The sequence below is a fragment of the Rhinopithecus roxellana genome, chromosome 20 (genome assembly GCF_007565055.1).
Source record: "Rhinopithecus roxellana isolate Shanxi Qingling chromosome 20, ASM756505v1, whole genome shotgun sequence".
NCBI lineage: Eukaryota > Metazoa > Chordata > Mammalia > Primates > Cercopithecidae > Rhinopithecus > Rhinopithecus roxellana.
This window is the reverse complement of record NC_044568.1, coordinates 18688092-18711183: the sequence shown is the minus strand read 5'-3', so window position 1 is coordinate 18711183 and position 23092 is coordinate 18688092. Positions and strand designations below refer to the sequence as shown.

Below are 23092 nucleotides of genomic sequence, written 5' to 3'. Positions count from 1 at the left end.
AGAGAAGCGGATGCTCGAGGTGTGAGTGGGAGGCTGTGTGTGAGAAGGGCCGCTGGGTGCTCACTGGCCAGGGAGCTGCTTGCTGGTCGTGGCTGTGGCCAGTGCCACTGTTATTGTGTGCCCAGGGTCCTGCCCCAAGGATCTCAGGGCTTCACCTCACAGCCCTCGATGGCCTGGCAGCCAGAATTGAGTCTGTGGGGTTGTTTTTTGTTTTTGTTTTTGTGTTTTTTTGAGACAAGGTATCGCTGTCACCCAGGCTGGAGTGCAGTGGCATAATCACAGCTCTGCTTGCTGAGCTCAAATGATCTTTCCTCCTTAGCCTCCCTGTTAGCTGAGAGTACAGACGCGTGCCACTACACCCAGATAATTGTTGTATTTTTTGTAGAGATGGGGTTTTGCCATGTTGCCCAGGCTGGTGTCGAACTCCAGGGCTCAAGCGATCTGCCTGTCTGGGCCTCCCAAAGTGCTGGGATTATGGGTGTGAGCCACTGCACCTAGCCATCTTAGTGTGAAACTCCATTTAGATGCAGATATCACAGAAGCTTTAGAAGAACCTCACCTGTTTTCATATTAGAAGCTTTTTTTCTTGTTCTCGACACTCTGCATCCCAGTAGCTCATTCATTGAAAACACACCCAGTTAGGGACTGATCAAGGATTTTCTACCCACTGCCTTCATGAAATGCAATTAGAAGTCCTTTTTTTAACAGTTTTTCTTTTTCTTTTCTTTTCTTTCTTTTTTTTTTTTAAAGACAGTGGTTCTAAGTGTGGATCCGTCTGAAGAACAAAACAAAGCATCATATTCTGTTAGGCAGGAACGTATACTAAGCTTTTTTTTTTTTTTTTTTTTAACCAAATCTGTCTATTTTTTTTTTAAACTTTTTTTTTTTGAGACGGAGTTTCGCTCTTGTTGCCCAGGCCGGAGTGCAGTGGCACGATCTCCACTCACCACAATGTCTGCCTCTTGGGTTCAAGTGATTCTCCTGGCTCAGCCTCTCGAGTAGCTGGGATTACAGGCACCACCACACCTGGCTAATTTTGTATCTTTAGTAGAGATGGGGTTTCTCTATGTGGGTCAGGCTGGTCTCGAATTCCCAACCTCAGGTGATCCGCCCGCCTTGTCCTCCCAAAGTGCTGGTACTATGGACGTGAGCCACAGTGCCCAGCCTCAAACTCATTTTTTTTTTTTTTTAAGATACAATTATTTCCTGATTTTATTGAAGGGAATGTTGAGGTATCAGAGTAAGAATTCAGATGTCAGGTAGGGCATTGTCCCTGTGCTTGTGATGATTGCTGTCTTTGTTTCCAGCTTTGGAGTAGATTGAGCATTTGGAGAAGGACAGGTCATCCCCAGCCTCTGTGGGTCAACGGTTGGGGCTGGGGCATTGGTCCCAGGTGTGTTTGCAGGTTGTGGTGGAGGAGCATAGTGATGTCCATGAGAGGTGTGATGTTGCTTCAGGGACAGCATCTTATGCCCCAAGGAGACGACCTCTTAGCTTACCTGAACCTCAGAGAGGCTGAATTTGCTCAGCCAGTGGTTTGAACTGACTGAGCAGTGGTTGAACTAGGGTTGGACCTATATATATTAGTTAAAGAAAACAGTTCACTTCCCTTCACTTACTAATACATTGGTTAATGCCATGTCCAAACAGCCTGTTTCACTTTTGTAGACAAGCCACATGGATAAGGGCTTAGCTTTCTGGGAAGAAATCAGCCGTTAACATTTGCCTCCTCTGAGCTGGGCCTACTGTGGAGAGATGGGGAGTTCAGTTGGTGAGTGCCTGGGCACCCTCACCCAAGGGGCCAGCAGACCTGGATGCTGAGCCTCCAGGTGGGTGGTGCAGGGCAGGTGCTGAATGGGTCTGTGTGGTAGGTCTGCGGGGTGGCAGTGTGCCGCTGTCTGGTGGGAGCGTGCCTGCTCCTGTGGTGATGTCCTCTGAGGAGGTCTGTGGGGGCGGCAGTGTGCCGCTGTCCGGTGGGAGCCTTCCTGCTCCTGTGCTGATGTCCTCTGAGGTCTCTGCTTCTTTCTTTAGGTGGTGGTTCCCTGAGCTTAAGCCCCTCATGCATTTCTCACACTGCAGGGTTACTTGGTTGTGGCATCATAGTTGATCTTTATTTGGTAGAATTCCTCTTTGTTTTACATTTTATTTATTTATAACAGAGACGGGATCTGGCTATGTTATCCAGCCTGGCCTTGAACTCATGGGCCCAAGCCATCCTCCCAAAGTGCTAGGATTACAGGCATCAGCCACCATGCCTGGAGTAGAATTTCTTTTTTTTTTTTTTTTTTTTTGAGACGGAGGCTCGCTCTGTTGCCCGGGCTGGAGTGCAGTGGCCGGATCTCAGCTCACTGCAAGCTCCGCCTCCTGGGTTTACGCCATTCTCCTGCCTCAGCCTCCTGAGTAGCTGGGACTACAGGCGCCCGCCACCTCGCCCGGCTAGATTTTTGTATTTTTTTTTTAGTAGAGACGGGGTTTCACCGTGTTAGCCAGGATGGTCTCGATCTCCTGACCTCGTGATCCGCCCGTCTCAGCCTCCCAAAGTGCTGGGATTACAGGCTTGAGCCACCGCGCCCGGCCTAGAATTTCTATAAGTAGTCTTGCATGCTGATAGACCCTGAGGGGGCTCATGCTCATGATAGCTTTTCTTTTCTTGCTTTTGGAGAAGAAACAGTGGGGAAGGTTTGATGATTAGATTTCAGGTGAAATCAAAGTCCAGGGCTGGACTAGCTCCAGGGGAACGCCGATGGCGAACCCTACCCTGCACAACCGCCCCACCCCAACACGCCCCGTCCCCCGCAAAAGTAGACCATTGGCACTTTCTGGAGCCCAAAGAAAATGTTTAGTACTCACTTGCTTTTCCCAGCAAGTCTGCCATGCGCAGGGAGTTGCAGTGAGTGGCAGCCTGTTCAGAGTTATAGTTCAGGGAGGACGCGTTGCTACCGCGGGCTTTGGGCAGGAGCTTTGATCTGGCGGAGACAGTCTTCTGCTCACTGCATTTCCAGCTGGAAGGGCATACACAGTGTTGTTTCTTCTGCTTGTAATTTTAAAACTTGCGTATCATTAGCTGCCTGTTTTGAGTCTTACTAGTATTTTATGCAGGAACACACAAATTTTAACTACCTTTTTTGTAAAACACCAAAGTGAGTTGTTACTTATTTCAGATTTGAACTTTTCATTAACCTTTGTCCCAGCCTTGGTGAGTTTCAACATACTATGGAAACTGTATTCTTGGTTTGCAGAGTCTTTGCCTCCCTGTCCAGCCTGACAGGCCGCTTTGTCTCTGTACAACTCTCCTTCGGTGTTGACGCCAGCCCGGCCCGGCAGCTGTAGTTGGCACAGGCTTTGTTGGCACTGTCCTCCAAGACAAGCCTCTGCCCTTCCAGCAGGCCTGCTCTGCACTCACGGGCCGTGCTCCACCTTCCTGTGCAGATCTGTTTCTTTTTTTTTTTTTTTTTTTTTTTTTCTGAGACGGAGTCTCGCTCTGTCGCCCAGGCTGGAGTGCAGTAGCATGATCTTGGCTCACTGCAAACTCCACTTCCCAGGTTCACGCCATTCTCCTGCCTCAGCCTCCCGAGTGGCTGGGACTACAGGCGCCTGCCACCACGCCCAGCTAATTTTTTGTATTTTTGGTAGAGACGGGGTTTCACCATGTTAGCCAGGATGGTCTCGATCTCCTGACCTCGTGATCCGCCCACCTCAGCCTCCCAAAGTGCTGGGATTACAGGCGTGAGCCACTGCACCCAGCCACGGATCTGTTTCTTAATGCGTCTTGGTCATAGGTCATCACTTTTCACCCCTATTCGATTCATCCAGCTTGTATATCTTTACATGTAAAAAAGGGGTGTTCCCGCTCTTAAGAATTGCATTTGTCTTGCTTGCAAAAACTGGTCGAAAAGGCTTAACAGGTCTGGTAGCCTTCTGGGTGCGGAGGGTATTGCCTAAAGAATTTTACATGCGTGGCAGGCAGCTGGTAGGTGTGTGTCTGGCATCCTTCCCCGTGGGTGGTGCTGACACTTGGGTGCAGGGTGGTGCTTGCTGTGGGAATGGGAGCACCCTTTGTATCTCTTGTCTCTTACTGACTGGAAGGCGTCTGATGCCTTGCAGTGCAGGTCCCAATTTGTGTATGTGTTTTTAAAGTATGGAATGCTTCACAGATTTGCATGTCATCATTGCACAGGAGCTATGCTAATCTTCTCTGTGTTGTTCGAATGTTTAGTACATGGGCTGGCCAAAGCGAGCATGTCATGCTTGCCTTGACTGTGAACAAGTTCGATTTGAAATGCTTCACATTCAAGGCCGGGTGCAGTGGCTTGCACCTGTAATCCCAGCAATTTGGAGGCTAAGGCGTGCAGATCACTTGAGGTAAGGGTGAAACCCTGTTTCTACTGAAAATATAAAAATTAGCTGGGTGTGGTGACACATGCCTGTAATCCAGGCTACTTGGGGGGCTGAGGCAGGAGAATTGCTTGGGCCTGGGAGGCAGTGGTCACACTGAGCCAAGATTGCACCACCGCAGCCCAGTCTGGATGACAGAGCGAGATTCTGTCTCAAAAAAATAAGAAGAAAAAAATGAAATACTTCATTTGAAAAATTTCCTGGCTAGAGGAAAAATCCTTGCTTATGTCTGTAATGAAAGAGGCAAAGCCTGGGTGCTGTGGTGAGGTGTTCAGTGATTGTGTCAGGGCCTATGGGAAGTGGTGGCTGGCTTGTGCTGTAAGGGGCAGGAGCACTGGAAGCTTGCCAGGCCGTGATGGGGTTGGAGTGAGAAAGGGGCACACACCTTCCTGCCACTGGGGAGCAGGGGAAACAGCAGAAACTTGCTGTGAGTGTCTGGGGTCCAGCAACATTCCTGGTGGGTGATGGGGAGGAAAGGACTAACCGCATCAGCACCTGGCCTTTGTAGGACACAGGCCTCCTCCCTGGAGTTTCAGCTTCATCTGGAAATGAGTCTTCGATGCGTAAAACCATTCCTGAATGATACCGTCCAGCTGGTGGAAACTTAGATTTGTTTTGACCTAAAATCTAGAGGTATTGAGAGAGAAACAGAGGCAAACAGCGTGTGGGGGAAGCTGTGCATAAAGGAGTGTTTGTGGGATTGCCTTTACTCAGGATCCAGTTCAAGCCAAAATGGAGGAAGAGTCTTGATCTCTACAAACAGGTGATTTCTGAGACAGATTCCAAAGCATTTTCTAGAGAAGCTCTATTGCCTCCCTCCATCAAATTCAAAACATTGTTTCTGATTATGTTTTGAGAGTGTAGAGTTAGAGTGTAGAATATGGAAATGAAATCGTTAGTGAGGAAAGCGTTGACATGACCCGGCATGTTCGCCAAAGCACTGGCACCGGTGCACGGTGCGTCGGCAGCCGGGGTGTCCTCCCTCTGCTGAGTCTCCTTCTGAGCCCTGCCGCCTTTCCCTTGGCCCTCGGTGCGCTGCATCTGTGTGCCATATGCTCACTGTGCATAGACCTTCTTCATGCTGATGATTCATGTTTATTACTTTTTAAAAAGTTTATTTCTTGGATCTTAGTCACAGTTAACCTTGATTTTTCTTTTTAGTACAAGGAGTTTTAATTTCTAGATCAGATTTGAGTTTGAACTGAGGTCTGGTGACTTTGGGAAAGGTCTTTGCATGGATGATGGGGAAGTCGCCTTTTTGGTGAGTGCCGTAGTTGACTGTCACCTTGCCATCACAGAGAGATACCTGCTTGTGGCTATGGCTCAGTTATGGAGGGTATGTTTAATTTTTTAAGAATCAGGTTTGCGGATTTTTTTTTTTTAGGCGGAGTCTCGCTCTGTCACCCAGGCTGGAGTGCAATGGTGCAATCTCGGCTCACTGCAAACTCCGCCTTCCAGGTTCACGCCATTCTCCTGCCTTAGCTTCCTGAGTAGCTGGGACTACAGGCGCCCGCCACCATGACCGGATAATTTTTTGTATTTTTAGTAGAGGCAGAATTTCACCGTGTTAGTCAGGATGGTCTCGATCTCCTAACCTCATGATCCGCCTGCCTCAACCTCCCAAAGTGCTGGGATTACAGGCGTGAGCCACTGCGCCTGGCCAGGTTTGCATATTTTTTAATGATTCTTTTTCTGAAGTTTTTTCCTGACTGCATTTGTTGCTGGGTGATGGAATATATTCTGACATTGGATGTGCAAGATCTTAAAGCATCTGCGTAATGGAGTCTGTGTAGGAGAGCCTGTGTCGAGAAGTTCTGCAGCCTCTTCAGAATGAAAATTCATGTAAATATTTTAGAACTGTACTCCAGAGGCTTTTAGCACAGGCATAGCGAGGAAACTTTTTTTTTTGAGACGGAGTCTCACTCTGTTCCCCGGGCTGGAGTGCAGTGGCACGATCTCGGCTCACTGCAAGCTCCGCCTCCCGGGTTCACGCCATTCTCCTGCCTCAGCCTCCTGAGTATCCGGGACAACAGGCACCCACCACCATGCCCGGCTAATTTTTGTATTTTTAGTAGAGACGGGGTTTCACTGTGTTAGCCAGGATGGTCTTGATTCCTGACCTCGTGATCCACTCGCGTCGGCCTCCCAAAGTGCTGGGATTACACATGTGAGCCACCGTGCCTGGCCGCAAGGAAACTTACTTTTTGTAAACCGCAATGCGCACTCTCTTTCTGTTTTGACTGTGACACACACAGCCACACCAGGATTCGTGCACACTCAAGCATTGCCACAGAGCCACAGATGTGCCTGTTGATGCCACATGGATTTATTTTCTGTCCTGGCAGGCTTGGAGGCATGCGGCCCCCTTTCTGTAGCCCCTTGCTGGGTGGTGCCTGGGTGTCCTCTGGCTTCTCCAGGGCTCTGCCCACGTTGCTGTGTGTTGGATTTTTTGGGGCCCTTAGTTTGTGCTTGATGTTTTCTTTTGCTTTCTTCCTTTCCCTCCTCCCTCCTCCTCCCCCTGCTTTTGAGACAGGGTTTTGCCATGTCATCCAGGCTGGAGTGCAGTGGTACTCACAGCCTGGTGCTCACAGCTCACTGCAGTGTTGACCTCCTGGTCTCAAGCAGTTCTCCCACCTCAGCCTCCTGAGTAGCTGGGACCATAAGTGCATACCACCATGCCCAGCTACGTTTTTATTCTGTTTTTATTGTTATAAAGATGAGGTTTCACTATGTTGCTCAGGCTGGTCTGGAACTTCTGGCCTCAAGTGATCCTCCCACCTCAGCCTTCCAGAGTTCTGGGATTACAGGGATTACAGGTGTGAGCCACCACACTGGCCCTAGACATTTTCTGCTGGTCTGCTTTTCCTAGTTCCACTGTTATTTTATCCCTCCTCCCCAGGGATCATGTACATTTTACATGAATATATTGATAAAATGTTTGTTTTTAATCGCAGCACACTGAATTCTTTCAGAGGAAGCCTCCTGATGTGAACTGCCATTGTCCCCTTGAGGACTAGAGAAGTAGGAGGAGGCAGGGAAATGGTTGCGGGTGAGCACTGGGTTGGAGGTTCTGTGTTTTAGACCTCAGTCCTGAAAGGCTGTGATTTCCTCTGAGTCTGATTCTTTGTCAGATTCCTCATGAGAGCCAGGTCACAGATCATGGAGTTAAGATAGTGGGCTGCCGCTCGGCCCCCACACCTGTGAGAGACACAGGCCTCCTGCTGTGGGTGTGTGCAATAGAGCTGGAGTCCTTTACTTCTCCGGAGGCCGCCTGTCAGTCTAGGTCAACTGCACTGTGGGTAGTATTAGAGTTGAGCTTACAACTGGCTCTGTTGGTGATCATTGGGAATGAAAACATTCCACAGAGTTCTGAGGTGTGCAGAGCTGTGTTGAGAACCCCTTTGGCGTTGTGTGTGAGTGGTGTAGATGAAGAATAGAACAAGCTTTTCTTTGCTGATTGTATGGTTGTGTTCGCAACCTCGATTGCTGAGGCGCTATGGTGTTTCAGCTTCATCCTAAACATCACATTGCATTTTAGGTGGATTTCTCACCCTTGTCCCTGGATCACTGTTTGACATGGAGAACTTTGACTAAATGTGTATACAGATAGTCCCTGACATAACGACGGTTTGACTTAGGATTTTTCACTTTACACTGGGTTTATTGGGAGATAACCCCATTGCAAGTCAAGGAACATTTGATTTTATCTCCTTAGAAGTAAAATCATTAATTTAGTGTTGTCTGCTTTTAAATTTTTATATATTCAGAGGTCCTGTATATTTGTGCTTAGGATTTAGTTGTCTATACTAGAAAACAGCATTTTCCAAAAGAGTTTTCTGTTTACTGAAAACAGTGGGATTTACTTGAACCTTCAGTGCTGCAGGTAGGAAAGAAGACGCTGACTGGGACTGTGCATGCACGTGTATTTGAACAGTGTGCTACGTGGAGGGAGTTTCCCATTGTGATCTCTACCTTCAGTATGAATGGAAGAATACAGTTCTTTTTTGTTTGGTTTTGTTTTTCTTAAGAGAAAGGTTAAATTTTTTTGTTTGTTTATTTGAGGCAGGGTCTTGCTCTGTCGTTCAGGCTGGAATGCAGTGGTGTGATCATGAACTCCTTGACTCAAACCATCTCCCATCTCAGCCTCTCTGGTAGCTGGGATCACAGGGATGCACCCCCGCACCTGGCTGGTTTATTTTAAAATTTTTTATAGAGATGAGATCTCACTGTGTTGCCCAGATTGGCCTTGAACTCCTGAGATCAAGCAGTCCTCCCACCTCGGCCTCCTAAATGCAGTAACGTTTGATGACTTGAGATTTGAATACTTTAACTTCGAAGGGACTGTGCTTGGTTCTTGGGGACAATGCCTTCCAAACTGTGGATCATGACTCATTATGTCTTATTTTAGAAAATTTTCTTGGATGGACACGGTGGCTCATGCCTGTAATCCCAGCACTTTGGGAGGCCCAGGTGGGTGGATCACCTGAAGTCAGGGGTTCAAGACCAACCTGGCCAACATAGTGAAATGCTGTATCTACTAAAAATACACACACACACACACACACACACGCACACAAATTAGCTGGACATGGTAGCACATGCCAGTAGTCCCAGCTACTCGGGAGGGTGAGACAGGAGAACTACTTGAACCCAGGAGGCGGAGGCTGCAGTGAGCTGAGATCACACCACTGCACTCCAGCTGGGTGACAGAGTGAGACTCTGTCTTCAAAAAAAAAAAAAAAAAAAAGAAAAGAAAAAAAATATTTCCTATCCCAAGGCCATAAAGATAACTTCCTATGCCTTCTGCATATTTTGTACTTTTGCCCTTTGCATTTACAACTTTAATGTATCCTAAATTGATTTTTGTGTATGGTGTGAGATAAGAAGCCAGCTGTTCCTAGTCTTCATGTAGACACCAGTTGTCCCAGCCTCCTGGGCTGTTGTCCCGGCCTCCTGGGCTGCGCACGTGGTTCATGGACCCACCTCCAGTGCCCGTACTGTGTCCGAGCTTGTGTTGCCTTGCTGGCCACTGGACTTTCCTTGGGACACTGCCACCTGCCTTCATGGTGGACTCTGCCTGGTATTGGTTTCTAGAAATATAATGGACTTGTGTATATTCATCTTATATTTTGTATCCCGGAATTTTTCTACAGATGAGGAAACTAGGAATGATTTTAACCATGGCTGCCCGACTCCACAGCCCCTGGGCCTAGTTTGCATCATGCACTCCCCCGCACTGACCCACAGGAGACTGAACTGGGCACAGCGTCGAGGCGCACTGGAGGGTGGGTTGCTGGAGCTAGGAGTGGCATTAGGAGCAGTAGAGAGGCACGGAGTGGATGCATGGGAGGTGCAGAGGCCAGAGAGAAAAGAGTGGCCAGGGCAGCACAGCCTCCCTACCATACAGGAAGAGCCAGAGAGAGCTGGTCGGAGGGACAGCGTCTCTAGTCTTGAGTCCACAGCTTTCATAAACCCCCTGGACATCTGGGGAGTGGGCTCTTGGGAGAGGTGTCAGATTGGAGAGAGCTCTGGAGGACTGTCTCTGGAGGACTGTTTGCTCAGGGGAGATGGTGGCATGCTGGGGAGTAAGGGGTTGCTCAGTGAGAGAGTAGGAGGCACCGAAGAGCAGACAGGAGAAGAAGTGAATGAGGAGAGAGGAGAGGAAATAGGGGAGTGGAGGAATCAGTGGGAGGCGGGAGGAACCGGCCTGTTTGCCGCACTGGTTTGGGAACGTGAGAGTGAAGAAAATCGATGTTGAGGCAAACAATACAGTCTTTCACTTCTTGGTATTTTTTGGTGGCTTTAAAAAAATTCTGTCATGGGATACATAGCATCATGCTTGGTTCCTGGATTGAGAGTCCACTGTTGCCCCTCTTCATAAGTGGACATTCCTTTCTTCTCTGTTTCTAGGTTAGAAGGTGTGTGCTGCATTTTCAGTGATGGGTCTGTTCTCAAGGAGTCTGGCTCCATTCCTTTACCTGTTGTGAAAATGGTCGCACACAGGCTGAGGCCGTTTGGGTGTGTGTCATCATTTTCTTCTGTGACGTCTCCTTCCTCGTATGTCGCTTTTTAGGAGATTGGGGACAAGTGCTCTAAATTCATCAACTGTGACCATCTTTTGTTTAAAGGAAACTGCTTTGAGTTTCCTAGTGTTCTCTGTTTTTAAAATATGTGGTTGATAAATGTATATTAAATTTTATTCAATTAGCTTAAGAAAGTAGGTAAGTTTATTTAAGAGCAAAACACAAAACTTTGGGCATACCATTGTTTAACCTTAAATGACCTCTGACAATTGTCTAGTTATTAATTCCCTCACATTTACCTCAGGTGATTATAATAATTTTATTAAAACAGAAATATAGTAAAACTTTTTTGGTTTTTGCAAGTATCCTCCATTGACTTGTCAGTGTTAAGAGTTACTTTTTATTTTGTATCTGAAGGAGCAGCTCAGAGGACTAGTTATTCCGGGAGGAAGAGCTCTGACGGCCATGCCTCTGCACGCTTCAGTCCTGCTTCTGCGAACAGCCGTCCTGTTTGCTCTGTCCCGACACCCAAGGCAGACGTCGCTTGAGGCTCTTGTATAATTCTTGCTGTTAGAGACAGGAGTCTTTTCTGCTTGAATTTCTTGTTGATGAGTGTCATCTGTCGGGAGAAACTTGGATTATCTTTTTTCTTTTTTGAGACTGAGTCTTACTCTGTTGCTCAGGCTGGAGTGCAGTGACACGATCTCGGCTCACTGTAACCTGCACCTCCTGGGTTCAAGCAATTCTTGTGCCTCAGCCTCCCGAGTAGCTGGGACTAGAGGAGTCAGCCATCATCCCCAGCTCATGTTTGTATTGTTAGTACAGATAGGTTTCACCGAGTTGGCCAGGCCAGTCTCGAACTCCTGACCTCACGTGATCCACCCGCCTCGGCCTCCTAAAGTGCTGGGATTACAGGCATGAGCCACTGTGCCCGGCTGAATTATCATGTTTTAATAGAAGAAAATTTTAGTCCACTTTCCCAAATGGGGAAATCTTTCCTTTTGCTGGGGGGCCTGCAGTCAGATTGTTGGAAGAATGTGTGGCCCTGCAGAACCCTCTGCTCTCAGCAGCACCTGCTGGGCTGGTGGGCGTGTTCAGCACAGCTCCGGGACACAACTGGCTGTCCTGGAAACTTGCAGTGATTTAGAGGTGATGGGCGGCACCAGTACGTTGAACTGAATGTGGAAGTTGAAGTGAAAAAGGCTTCCTACTCCTTGAGTGGACAGACCGAAAGCACATGTATGTGAAGAGCTAGTGACTGTGGGTGTGTCAGTTGGTCTGTTCCTTGAGTGGACAGTCAGTTGGTCTTGGGCTCCCGGCAGGACAGAATGAAAGCACATCTGTGTGTGAATGTGTCCAGAATTGGTTCCTTCCGCTGGGTTCTTGGTCTCGTTGACTTCAAGAATGAAGCCGCGGACCCTCGCGGTGAGTGTTAAAGTTCTTAAAGATGGTGTGTCTGGAGTTCGTTCCTCCAGATGTTCAGACGTGTCTGGAGTTTCTTCCTTCTCGTGGGTTCGTGGTCTCGCTGACATTCAGGAGTGAAGCCGCAGACCTTCCCCGTGAGTGTTAACAGCTCATAAAGGTGGTGCGGACCCAGAGAGTGAGCAGCAGCAAGATTGATTGTGAAGAGCGAAAGAACAAAGCTCCCACAGCGTGGAAGGGACCCGAGCGGGCTGCCGCTGCTGGCTCAAGTGACCAGCTTTTAGTCCCTTATTTGGCCCCGCCCACGTCCTGCTGATTGGTCCATTTTACAGAGCGCTGATTGGTATGTTTATAAACCTTTAGCTAGATAGAGAGTGCTGGTTGGTGTGTTTACAAACCTTTAGCTAGACAGAAAAGTTCTCCATGTCCCCCCCGACCCAGAAGCCCAGCTGCCTTCACCTCTCATGAAGCTGGTGGCTGTGGGGGCGTCAGTTGGTCTTGGGCTCCCGGGAGGACAGACCAAAGGCACATGTGTGCATGAAGAGCTGGTGGCTGTGGGTATATTGGTTGGTCTTGGGTTTCTGGCAGGTGAGTGTTTGCACCTGGGCCTGCACCCTGCTTCACCCAGCCGTCCGCATGGACACTTCAGGTTGTCGCGGGTATTCTTGTGCCTTGGTGCAGTCTCACCAGTTAGAGCATAACTTCCTCAGGGCAAGGCTGCCCCAGACGCCCGGGGTGCTCCCTGCGTCTCCATCCAGTGCTTTCCTGTCTCAGTTATTAGATGCTCATCAAACACGAGGCCACTAGAAGGTAGAAGACCTTGGCTAGAGTCCTGAGACCTCGTGTGTGTGGTGTGCCTGTGTGAATCTGTGCCCATCCCACATGCCACTCTTTAATAAGAGCAGATTTTGGACCCCAGAAGACATCTGTTGTGGAATTTATAGGCACGGACTGTTAGGCCAACTTTCCTTCTGCTGATGAGAAGCCAGTCGCATGCTTCTGCAGCCTCACCGTGACAGGTGGGGCTCAGGTGGCCTGGGCAGTGGTGAGACACAGGACTGTGTGGTGTTGCTCCTCCTGGCTGCAGCAACTTTTCTAGACTATTTTTATGGCTTTCTTTATCAGACTGAGTCTTTCCGACTTAGGTGGAGAAGAAGGGTATAAGAATTCTCAAGTTAGAGAAGAATTGCTTTATGGTCATTATTTCTACAACTGTATGATTGGGAGTTTGGGTGAGGAAGGGCTAGACCAGTGATTTTTTAAATTAGATTTACTTGGAAAACATTTTAAAAATTGCAGCCTTTACCCCCAGACACATAGAATCCATAGTGTCTTGAGGTGAGTATGTGTAGGGCACACTGTGGGTGAGTGGCGTCTTGGAGGCACTGGGGTGCAGCTGTCGTGTGGCCCTTCTCTTGGTCCTGTTTGCATTTGGGGCCTGTTGTTTATTTCTAGTGGGTGGTGCGGGCCAGGCAGGGTAGATGGGCATCCTCCCTTCTCCGTAGTGACACACTGGGCACATCTTCTCAGAGTAACCAACTGGGAGCTGGAATCTTCTGTATTTAGAGGCCAGTGTCCTGTCCGTGTCCCCCTCCCCTTCATACTGTGGTCAAACCATCAAATGTTACTAATATCAGATGTCGACGTAGCTGTTTTCTCAGGAGTTCTTGGATTCTGAAGCACACTGGGACTCTGGGGCTGGAGAAGGTGGCGTGCCCAGCCTCCGTGTCCAAGCCCGTTCCTTCTTTCTTGTGCTCATGCTGCTCCTTTCGGGAGAGGCCTTTTAGTGTTGCTGGAGCTGGGACTGGTGGCCAACGCCATGTTTCTGTTCTGAATGGTGTGTTTGAAAACCTGTTGGTGGTAGTGAAGTGGAAAGAAAAAGGAGTCTGAACTTGGCATACTGTTGGGTTCCTGTGCTGTCAGGAAGTGGAAAGTCTGCAGAGGAGAAAATGGACACTTTCTTCTAGAAATGGACTAATTAACTTGTAGGTTAGCAGACTGAAAGAGCCTGGAGCATTCCATATGTTAGGGCCGAAGGATCCAGCCAGTCATGGCCACTCAGCTGGGCCTTGTCATGAAACCCTCTTGAAGGGGAGGTCTCCTTACTGTCTTTCTTTTTCATTTCTGAATTACTCTTGTCCATAAGCTTGATCTTATGGTGAATGTCCATCTGTTCCAAAGAATTAAGCTGAATGGATCAAAAGGGTAGAATGCTCAGAGGCCAAGGGACAGCTGTTTTTCTTATGGCAATGCTCCTACATAATGTATTGTGTGTGTCATTATATTTTGTGTCACATTATAATGTGTGTCCATATATTTTGTGTGTGTGTGACATAGGGTCTCACTCCGTCACCCATGGCTGGAGTGTGGGGCTGTGATCAAGCTCCCTGCCTGGACCTCACAGGCTCAAGTGATCCTCCTGAGTAGCTGAACTCACGGCCATGTACCACCATGCCTGATTTTTTTGTTTTTTGTAGGGATAGGGTCCCACTGTGTTGCCCAGGCTGGTCTTGAACTCCTGGGCTCAGACCATACTGTGACAGAGTGTGAATGGGGGTGAATGTGTGATTGGTAAGGTTTCGGGTATGGTGGTGACATAGTATAAAAATATAAAAACCATACGTGTCACTCTAGAGAATTTGAAGAATATTGAGAAGTATCAGGAAGAAAGTCAAGACCCGAGCTTGGCTTTGAAGAATGAATAGGCGTTTGCCAGGTGGACACAGTGGAAAAGGGCTTTCTAGGAAGATGGACAGGGACCCTCCTGAACTGGAATCCGTTTGCGGTTGCTCAGAGGCTGGGGAGGCAGCCAGGTGGTGGCACTCAACACAGTTCATGCCACGGCGATGGGTCCTGAGGTCACAAATAGCGGCTACCAGCCTGGAGAAACACTGGAGTGTGTCCCATGTAGGGCTGGGAGCTTTTGTCCTGTGAAGCTTTTATTTTCCAGGGGTGTGTGTGTGTGTGTGTGTGTGTGTGTATGGCGTCACGATGTACAACATGAATATATTGCTTGTTAGCCCAGTGACTTCTGCACACCAGACTGAGGTGTCAGTAAGAAGTGAATCAGATGTGGCAGATTCTCGCCTTAGCACTGTGGGGAATAAGTTGATGATGTGTGTGGCTGGAGGTGGAGATAAGTAAGTTGTTATGATGATGTAGGTAAAGAAATATGGAGACACTCTTGAACTGGAAATCAGGGCGGTGGCCGTAGGGAGGATTGACAGTGATGGGCAGCAGCTGGAATGGACAGGATTTATAAGTGGGCTTTTCGTAGGGAGGAGGAGGCAGCTGGTTTCTGGCTTGGAGGCTAGTTAGAGAGTAGCGCCCTGCAGCAGGGCGGGGGTACAGGAAGGAGTGAGGTGAGGGCTCTGTGTGTGCACAACCTGTGTGAGGAGAGCTGAGCTCTGTGGGAACATTGTCTCTGACTGATAGCGTCTCTGGTTGGACATTGGTGCAGTGGTTTCAGCGGGTTCAGCTCTGATGGGCAGAGCTGAGATTCAGCAGCAGGTTGTTAAAGCCAGAGGCAGGTGAGAGTGCCAGGCAGTGGCTGAAGACATTGAGGGAGGAGGTGGAGGAAGGAGACCTAGCAAGTGAAACAGAATGGAAAGGAAGTTTACAAGGGAAGCTGGGAATGGTGGAGCGGAAGCCTGGGAAGAGAGAGTGGTCTGTAGGCTCAGTGCTACTGCCAGACCATGTTAGATGAGTGCCAGTTATGTTCCGTGTTTCTCACAAGAAACATGGAGGTGGCATCTCTTCAGGGCTGTCGTGGGGGTTGAATGAGGCGATGTGTGGAGAGCACAGAGTGGGCGTGCGTGGGTGTGTGATCACCATGGTGTGGCCAGTGGTGGTGATGGGAGGGGCAGCCCCTCAGCGGCTGGCTCTCTCTTCAGCCCGTGCAGTCTGCCAGGACTCTTCCAGACACGGGCCGTGTCGCTGAACAATGCGGAGCTGGTGCAGGCGTGGGTAAAGATGTTCATCCAGTCGCACGCACCGGCCAGCTGGCTCGTATTTATCTTCTGTACTTTGCCTTTGCTGCTTGAGAGTTCTGTAAACAATTCTTAATAAACAAAGAGGCAGGTTTTATGTGGAAACTTCTGGGAGAGGAGAGAATTTCACTGAATGCAAACAGGAGGAAGGAGCAGATGTAAATCCTGGGCGTCCGGAAGCAGGGTTGAGTCAGCGGCGCCTTGGTCTTAGAAGGAGGCTGGGATGGATAGGTTGAGCCTGGAGTGGCCATTTCTGTTTCTCCGCCTGCGCACCCACTTCCAAGGCTTACAGGGGCTTCCTTTGTGACGTAGGGGGAAGCACAGTGGCAAGAGGAGAGCACAGGCAGGGCTGACGAACGTGGTGACTCTCAGAAAGAAACTGTGTAAGGTCATATGTAAGGAGCAGACTCCCTTTGTCTTAAGGAAGAAGTAGAATTCATTTTGGTGATGTTTCTTTTGCTACAGTGGCCAGCCATCAGGTTGCGTTAATAAAATGGAAAAGTAGTGTTTCAAGATGGTGGACAAGTCTAGCCGGGCAGGGACAGAGCCTGCAGTGTGGAATGCTTGCCAGTCAGCCATTCATCCAAGGGGCATTTGTTGGCTTTTGTCCTTATTGAAGGGCAACGCGCCTGCTGCGTACTAGAACGTCTGAGCATGAGAGTGAGAACCCCATGCTTCAGGGGTGCTGCTGTTCTCTCAGAAGCTGTGTAGTCCCTTCCCTCCCCCAGCCCCCATTTACATTCTGTTCATTGCGTCTTAGACGTTGAGCTGTACAAATCATTGTGGGCTCATATTCTAAATCAAAAGAACACTACACATTCAGGGACAGTGGTGTATTTTTATTTGTTTATTTTTTTTTTGAGGTGGAGTCTTGCTCTGTCGCCCAGGCTGGAGTGCAGTGGCATGATCTTGGCTCACTGCAACCTCTGCCTCCTGGGTTCAAGTGATTCTCCTGCCTCAGCCTCCCGAGTAGCTGGGATTACAGGTGCCCGCCACCACACCTGGCTAATGTTTGTCTTTTTAGTAGAGAAGGGGTTTCACCATGTTGGCCAGGCTAGTCTCGAACTCCTGACTTTGTGATCCACCCACCTCGGCCTCCAAAAGTGCTGGGATTACAGGCGTGAGCCACCATGCCCGGCCTATGATAGTGGTATATTTTTAAAGGAAAGAATGTTGTGTTGGTTATTGAAGAAGTTTGTTTATTTGTTTATTTATTTATTTAGAGATGGAGTCTTGCTCTGTCACCCAGGCTGGAATGCAGTGGCACAGTCTCTGCTCACTGCAAGCTCCGCCTCCCGGGTTCACACCATTCTCCTGCCTCAGCCTCTCCAGCAACTGGGATTACAGGCGCACGCCGCCACACCCGGCTAAATTTTTTCTATTTTTAGTAGAGACGGGGTTTCACTGTGTTAGCCAGGATGGTCTCACTCTCCTGACCTTGTGATCCGCCCGCTTCAGCTTCCCGAAGTGCTGGGATTACAGTCGTGAGCCACTGTGCCCGGCCAAATAATTTTATTTTAATTAATTAATCTATTTTTTTGAGATGGAGTCTTGCTCTGCCGCCCAGGCTGTAGTGCAGTGGCATGATCTTGGCTCACTGCAACCTCTGCCTCCTGGGTTCAAGTGATTCTCCCACCTCAGCCTCCCGAGTAGCTGAGATTACAGGTGCCCACCACCACACCTGGCTAATTTTTGTATTTTTATTAGAAATGGGGTTTCACCATGTTGGCCAGGCTGGTCTCAGACTCCTGACCTCAGGTGATACATCTACTTTGGCCTCCCAAAGTGCTGGGATTAGAGGTATGAGCCACTGCACCTGGCCGATATTGAAGACTTTTAGACCTTTCAAACTAAAGAGGTTTTAAAAAGATGTCAAATCAGTGCCCTTGTTTTATTTCCCCCCCTTAATACTTCAAAGTAAAAATAATCATTTTAGAAAAACCTGGCATCATATGATTACTAGACTTTTTTTTTTTTTTTTTTTTTGGAGTCACGTTCTGTCTCCCAGGCTGGAATGCAGTGGCACGATCTCAGCTCACTGTAACCTCTGCCTCCTGGGTTCAAGCAGTTCTTCCGCCTCAGCCTCCCGAGTAGCTGGGATTACAGGCATGCGCCATCACACCCAGCTAATTTTTTTGTATTTATTGTAGAGATGGGGTTTCGCCACGTTGGCCAGGCTGGTCTCAAACTCCTGACCTCAAGTGATCCTCCCGCGTTGGCCTCCTAAAGTGCTGTGATGACAGGCGTGAGCCACCACCCCGGACCCTAGACATTTCAATTATGTCTTTTCTACTCTCAAAAAAGTTTTAGAAAAACTTGTATGGTTCTGTAAGTTGTAGTATGTAAGAGGTTTACAGTTCCATATAGAGATTTGGATCAATTTTGAAAACGGAATTGGAAATCTGATCGTCCCTGCACGAATCCTTAGGCCGCCTTGCGAGTGTTGCTGTTGTAAAGATACTGTGTCTTTTGATCCATGAATGTGGGACTTCCCCACTTATGTAGGTCTTCAGTTTCTTTCAGCAGTGTTTTGTGGCTACAGGGTGCAAGTTTTACACTTCTTTGGTTAAATTTGTTGCTAAATATTCTTTTTGATGCTGTTTTAAATGGAAATGTTTCCTTCATCTTTTTCAGATTGCACATTGCTTGTGTATGATGATGATACAGCTGACTTTTGTATATTGATCTTGTATCATGCACCTCTGCTGAGTTGATTGACTGACTGATTGAAGACCTGGTTGCATACCAAGAGATGGTTCTTCATGGAGTTGTATCTGATTCTGAGGTTCCTGCTTAGCAAAAGACAGGCTGGTAACAGGTGTCCTGACATCCGCCGCCACTTGGATTATTCATTTTGTAGAAACAGACAGTGAGTGTTGGGAGAGGCCACACATAACTAAGTGATTGTTGAGTAGGAGCTTCACACTGAATGAAACGGCCGCTTCCCGGATTTCTCCGTCTTCTCTGTTTCCCAGTGTCCATGACGCTGATCATAAAATGGTGAGGCCAGCAGTGAGCTCCAGAGACAAGTAGATCACAATATATTCATGGTTTCTTTTGAGTTTTGCCATGAGAGTGTGGTGCTGATTGGAATTCTGTGGGTTTACTAAGAGCTAGAAGTAAATTGGTTATCTGTGTGCCTGATTTACACTTTCTAAAAGGTTGGTCTTATGTCTTTGTTGGTCAGGATTTCAGATGTGTGTGTGTGTGTGTGTGTGTGTGTGTGTGTGTGTGTGTGTGTGTGTGTGATGTTTAAGTGACCATCAGAGCTTCTCGTTCCCTTTCGAGGCTTGTTTTAGTGAATCCAAGCAGGGAGTTGGCATTTGTTGCTCAGGGAGCTTGTGAACTCCACCGGCGCTGGCTGGGGTCCTGTGGAGCGTGGGGAGCCAGGTGCTGCTTGGAGTCTTGTGGAGCCTCCTGTGGGAGGGAGGCAGGTATGGCACAGTCCTGCATTGTCTGTCCTTCCTGCAGCTTCTCCTGGTGTGTTATTGGGACTTTTCTCCCTGTTGGCTTTTGTGTCACTTTCTCTAGTTTGATTTCATGCCTTTGTCCTCCTAATTTTCAGATATTTCCCAGTTTCTGATCTACAGCTTCCTTTTTTTTTTTTTCATTATAGCTGTGTGTCTGTTTACTTTCAAACACAAACTGTTTTTGCCATTCCCCTGGATCTGGTGAGGAAGGGAAGGTTCTGGCAGGAGTTGGATGCCTTCTCTGAGGACTGAAGGTTCTCTTGCCTTCCATAGTTGGCTTTTGTTCTTTAGCAAAGGAGTTTGATTCCTATCAGGTCAGGCATTGTGGAAAGGGAAGAACGGTTGTGTGAAATTATTTCTTCTCGTTCTCATTCTGCATTCATCCATTTTGCACCTTCTTCTGCTAAATGGTATAAAGAGAATTGTTTAGGAACATTTTGTTTCCTGTTTCATTTTTCCCTGTAGTAAAAAGAAACATTTGCATTGAAGAAGGAAACCTGGTTTTCCTTCTAGCTCCTCCCCATGCTCACCTCAGTTCTGAAGTTTGCTTAGTTGCCTTTATTCCCTCGAGCCTTCTCTTTCACTTTAAATCAGAGAAAACAAACAAGTAGCACCCCACCCTTAAGAAACACCAAAAACAGGAAACAAATAACTGCACCTTCTCTGCCCTCAGCCCAAAAAAACGAAGGGGCCGGGTGTGTTCACTGGAAGGAGGCCAGGGTTAGGAGACTCGCCTGATCAGAGCGATAGGTGGCCTGTCCGCACCAGCTGGCCTTGGCATTGGGGGCTCCTGGCACCATTGTGGGAGTGGAATCCAATTGGTTGTGTCTTTTCTTGACTGAGAACTAAAATGAGATGAGGCTGGATCATAGGTCTTTAGTGTTCCGTTTAAGTCCTCTAGAGTTACATTGTACGGAGATTTTTAAGCCATAATAATAGCAGGTGCATATTCATGGTTTTTACATTTCCAGTTTCAAAACTGACTGTGGTGAAGAGTGTGGGCTCTGGAGCCAGCCTGGTTTCAAGTCTTGGCCCCACATTTAGTCAATGTGAGCTTGACTAAATTTCTCACACCCCTGGGGCCTCAGTGTTCTCATCTGCAAAGGGGAGATAATAATGATGCCTACTTTGTGGGATTATTGTGAGGATAGAGTGAGTTGATAGTAGATAAAGCCATATGAAATTATCAATATTGGACTTTCTTTTTTGGACTTTTTTTTTTTAATTTGAGCTTTTTAAAAAATAATTTGTGTCGGCCGGGCGCGGTGGCTCAAGCCTGTAATCCCAGCACTTTGGGAGGCCGAGACGGGCGGATCACGAGGTCAGGAGATCGAGACCATCCTGGCTAATATGGTGAAACCCCGTCTCTACTAAAAAATACAAAAAACTAGCCGGGCGACGAGGCGGGCGCCTGTAGTCCCAGCTACTCGGGAGGCTGAGACAGGAGAATGGCTTGAACCCGGGAGGCGGAGCTTGCAGTGAGCTGAGAGCCGGCCACTGCACTCCAGCCTGGGCGGCAGAGCAAGACTCCGTCTCAAAAAAAAAAAAAATAATAATAATAATAATAATAATTTGTGTCTTCACTTAGAGTTGTAAGAAATCCTTGCGAGCCCCTTGTACACTTTGGCCGTCTCCTCCTCTCTTCCAGTGGTAACACACTGGAGAACTGTGCCCTTAATAGAACGTCACAGCCGGGATGTGGACACGGTATCGCTGACCAGTCTTAACTCAGGTTGCCTGAGGTTTACTTGTACGTGTGAGAGAGAGAGACTGATTGATTGATTGGAGTTCTCTGCAGGTTTGCCACTGAGGGCTCCCATCCCCGCCGTGTTGCTGTACTGAATAGTTCCACAACCACAAGGATCTGCCCTTTGCCCTTTCCTAGCCATATTTGCCTCTTCCATCCCATCTCCCCACCCTGGTCCCTAACCCCTGGAACCACTGATTTGTCCTCCATTTAAAGAATTGGTCATAAGAATGTCGTATACATGGAATCATAGAATTGTGACTTTTTCGACTGGCCTTTTGCTCAGTGTAATGTTTGCTCTGTTTGCTGCTGAGTGGTCTGCGTGGTGTGGGTGGACGGCAGCTTAGTATCTGTCTACCCATTGTGAGAAACACACATTCACCCGTCCAAACCCAAAGAATGGACTTGGAGACACACAGAACAGCGGAAGTAAGACTTTCTTCTTTTTCTTTCTTTCTTTCTTTTTTTTTTTTTTTTAAGACAGAGTTTTGCTCTTGTCACCTAGACTGGAGTGCAGTGGCTTAATCTCGGCTCACCACAACCTCCACCTCCTGGGTTCAAACGATTCTCCTGCCTCAGCCTCCTAGTAGCTGGGATTACAGGCATGCACCACCACGCCCGCTAATTTTGTACTTTTAGTAGAGACGGGGTTTCTCCATGTTGGTCAGGCTGGTCTCGAACTCCCAACCTTAGGTGATCTGCCTGCCTCAGCCTCCCAGAATGCTGGGATTATAGGCATGAGCCACTCTGCCCGGCCAGGAAACAAGATTTTTTTTTTTTTTTTTTTTTGAGACGGAGTCTCGCTCTGTCGCCCAGGCTGGAGTGCAGTGGCGCGATCTCGGCTCACTGCAAGCTCCGCCTCCCGGGTTCACGCCATTCTCCTGCCTCAGCCTCCTGAGTAGCTGGGACTACAGGCGCCCGCCACTGCGCCCGGCTAATTTTTTGTATTTTTAGTAGAGACGGGGTTTCACCATGGTCTCGATCTCCTTACCTTGTGATCCGCCCGTCTCGGCCTCCCAAAGTGCTGGGATTACAGGCGTGAGCCACCGCGCCCGGCCGAAACAAGATTTTTAATGGCAGTCTTGCAAGATCGGGTGCCTGGTAGGCAGGCACACCCGCAGCAGCCACAGCAGGTAGCTTATCTCCCAGCATGCAAGTCACTCCCCCAGTTCCTCTTTGGTTGGGTACTATGGGGTTGCAGTCTTCCCGGAGGTCGCCTGAGTTTCGTTATCCCCCTTATAAGGTTGTACCCCGTCCCCTTACCTGCGTAAGTTTTTATTTCCCAGTGCTGAAACTTTCTTCCCATTTGTGGGTTGACCCTCCTTTGCATTTTGTTCTTTATTGTGGCCTTCCCAGTGTGTGAGCTGTGCGGTTTGTTCCCTCCGCAGGCTGGCCGCCAGTGCGCAGACTGATCACGCCTGGAAAATGGACCTTAAAATGTTTTCTTACACCATCGAAGCACATCTGGGCTGATTCCAGTTTCTGGTGCTTATGAATAAAACAGCTATGAACAACTGAGTGGGGGTTATGGGACCATTTTTGACCTGTAGTAATGGTGGGCTCACATGGCTGAGTCGAGTTAGGTCAGGTGCTGAGTGCCTGCTGCTGCACGTTAGGTGTTTCTGCCTGAAAGCAGCAGGCACCATCTTGTCCTTTTCGGGTTCACTCTGACCACACATCTCATACTTTCTCTGTGCATGTATTTGAAGTTACTGAAAAGGTATATATCAGGAAAGCCGCAGCTCTGCACTACTCTCTTAAAACCCATCTGTGTGCTCCTGTACTCACTGGGTTTCGTGAAAGGAATGTACAGCCGCCGTTGTGTGGGAAGTAGGGAAAAGACAGACCTGACCCTGAGACAGGCTGGTGTGACTGCAGTTTGGAGCCCAGGCTAATGGTGCTAGTTAGTCAGCCAGTGTCGGGGGCAGACGCCCATCGTCAGTGGCTCCCCTGTGGACCCTCCCACTCAGCCTAACGCGAGTGAAAATCATCGTTTGCATACGGTCATGATTGAAAAAGTGCTCTGGCTAACAGCGTTTTGAGACC

General features: G+C 48.4%; 1 protein-coding gene and 1 non-coding gene across 6 annotated transcripts in view; one reads left to right on the top strand and one right to left on the bottom strand.

The window, feature by feature from the left end:
• Nucleotides 1-23092, top strand: part of ANKRD11 (ankyrin repeat domain 11) — a 223393-nt gene that overhangs the window by 49160 nt on the left and 151141 nt on the right. The window lies entirely within an intron of this gene.
• LOC115895410 lies at nt 4133-4239 on the bottom strand. Its single transcript, XR_004055606.1, has one exon. It is a non-coding gene; the product is annotated as a U6 spliceosomal RNA (small nuclear RNA).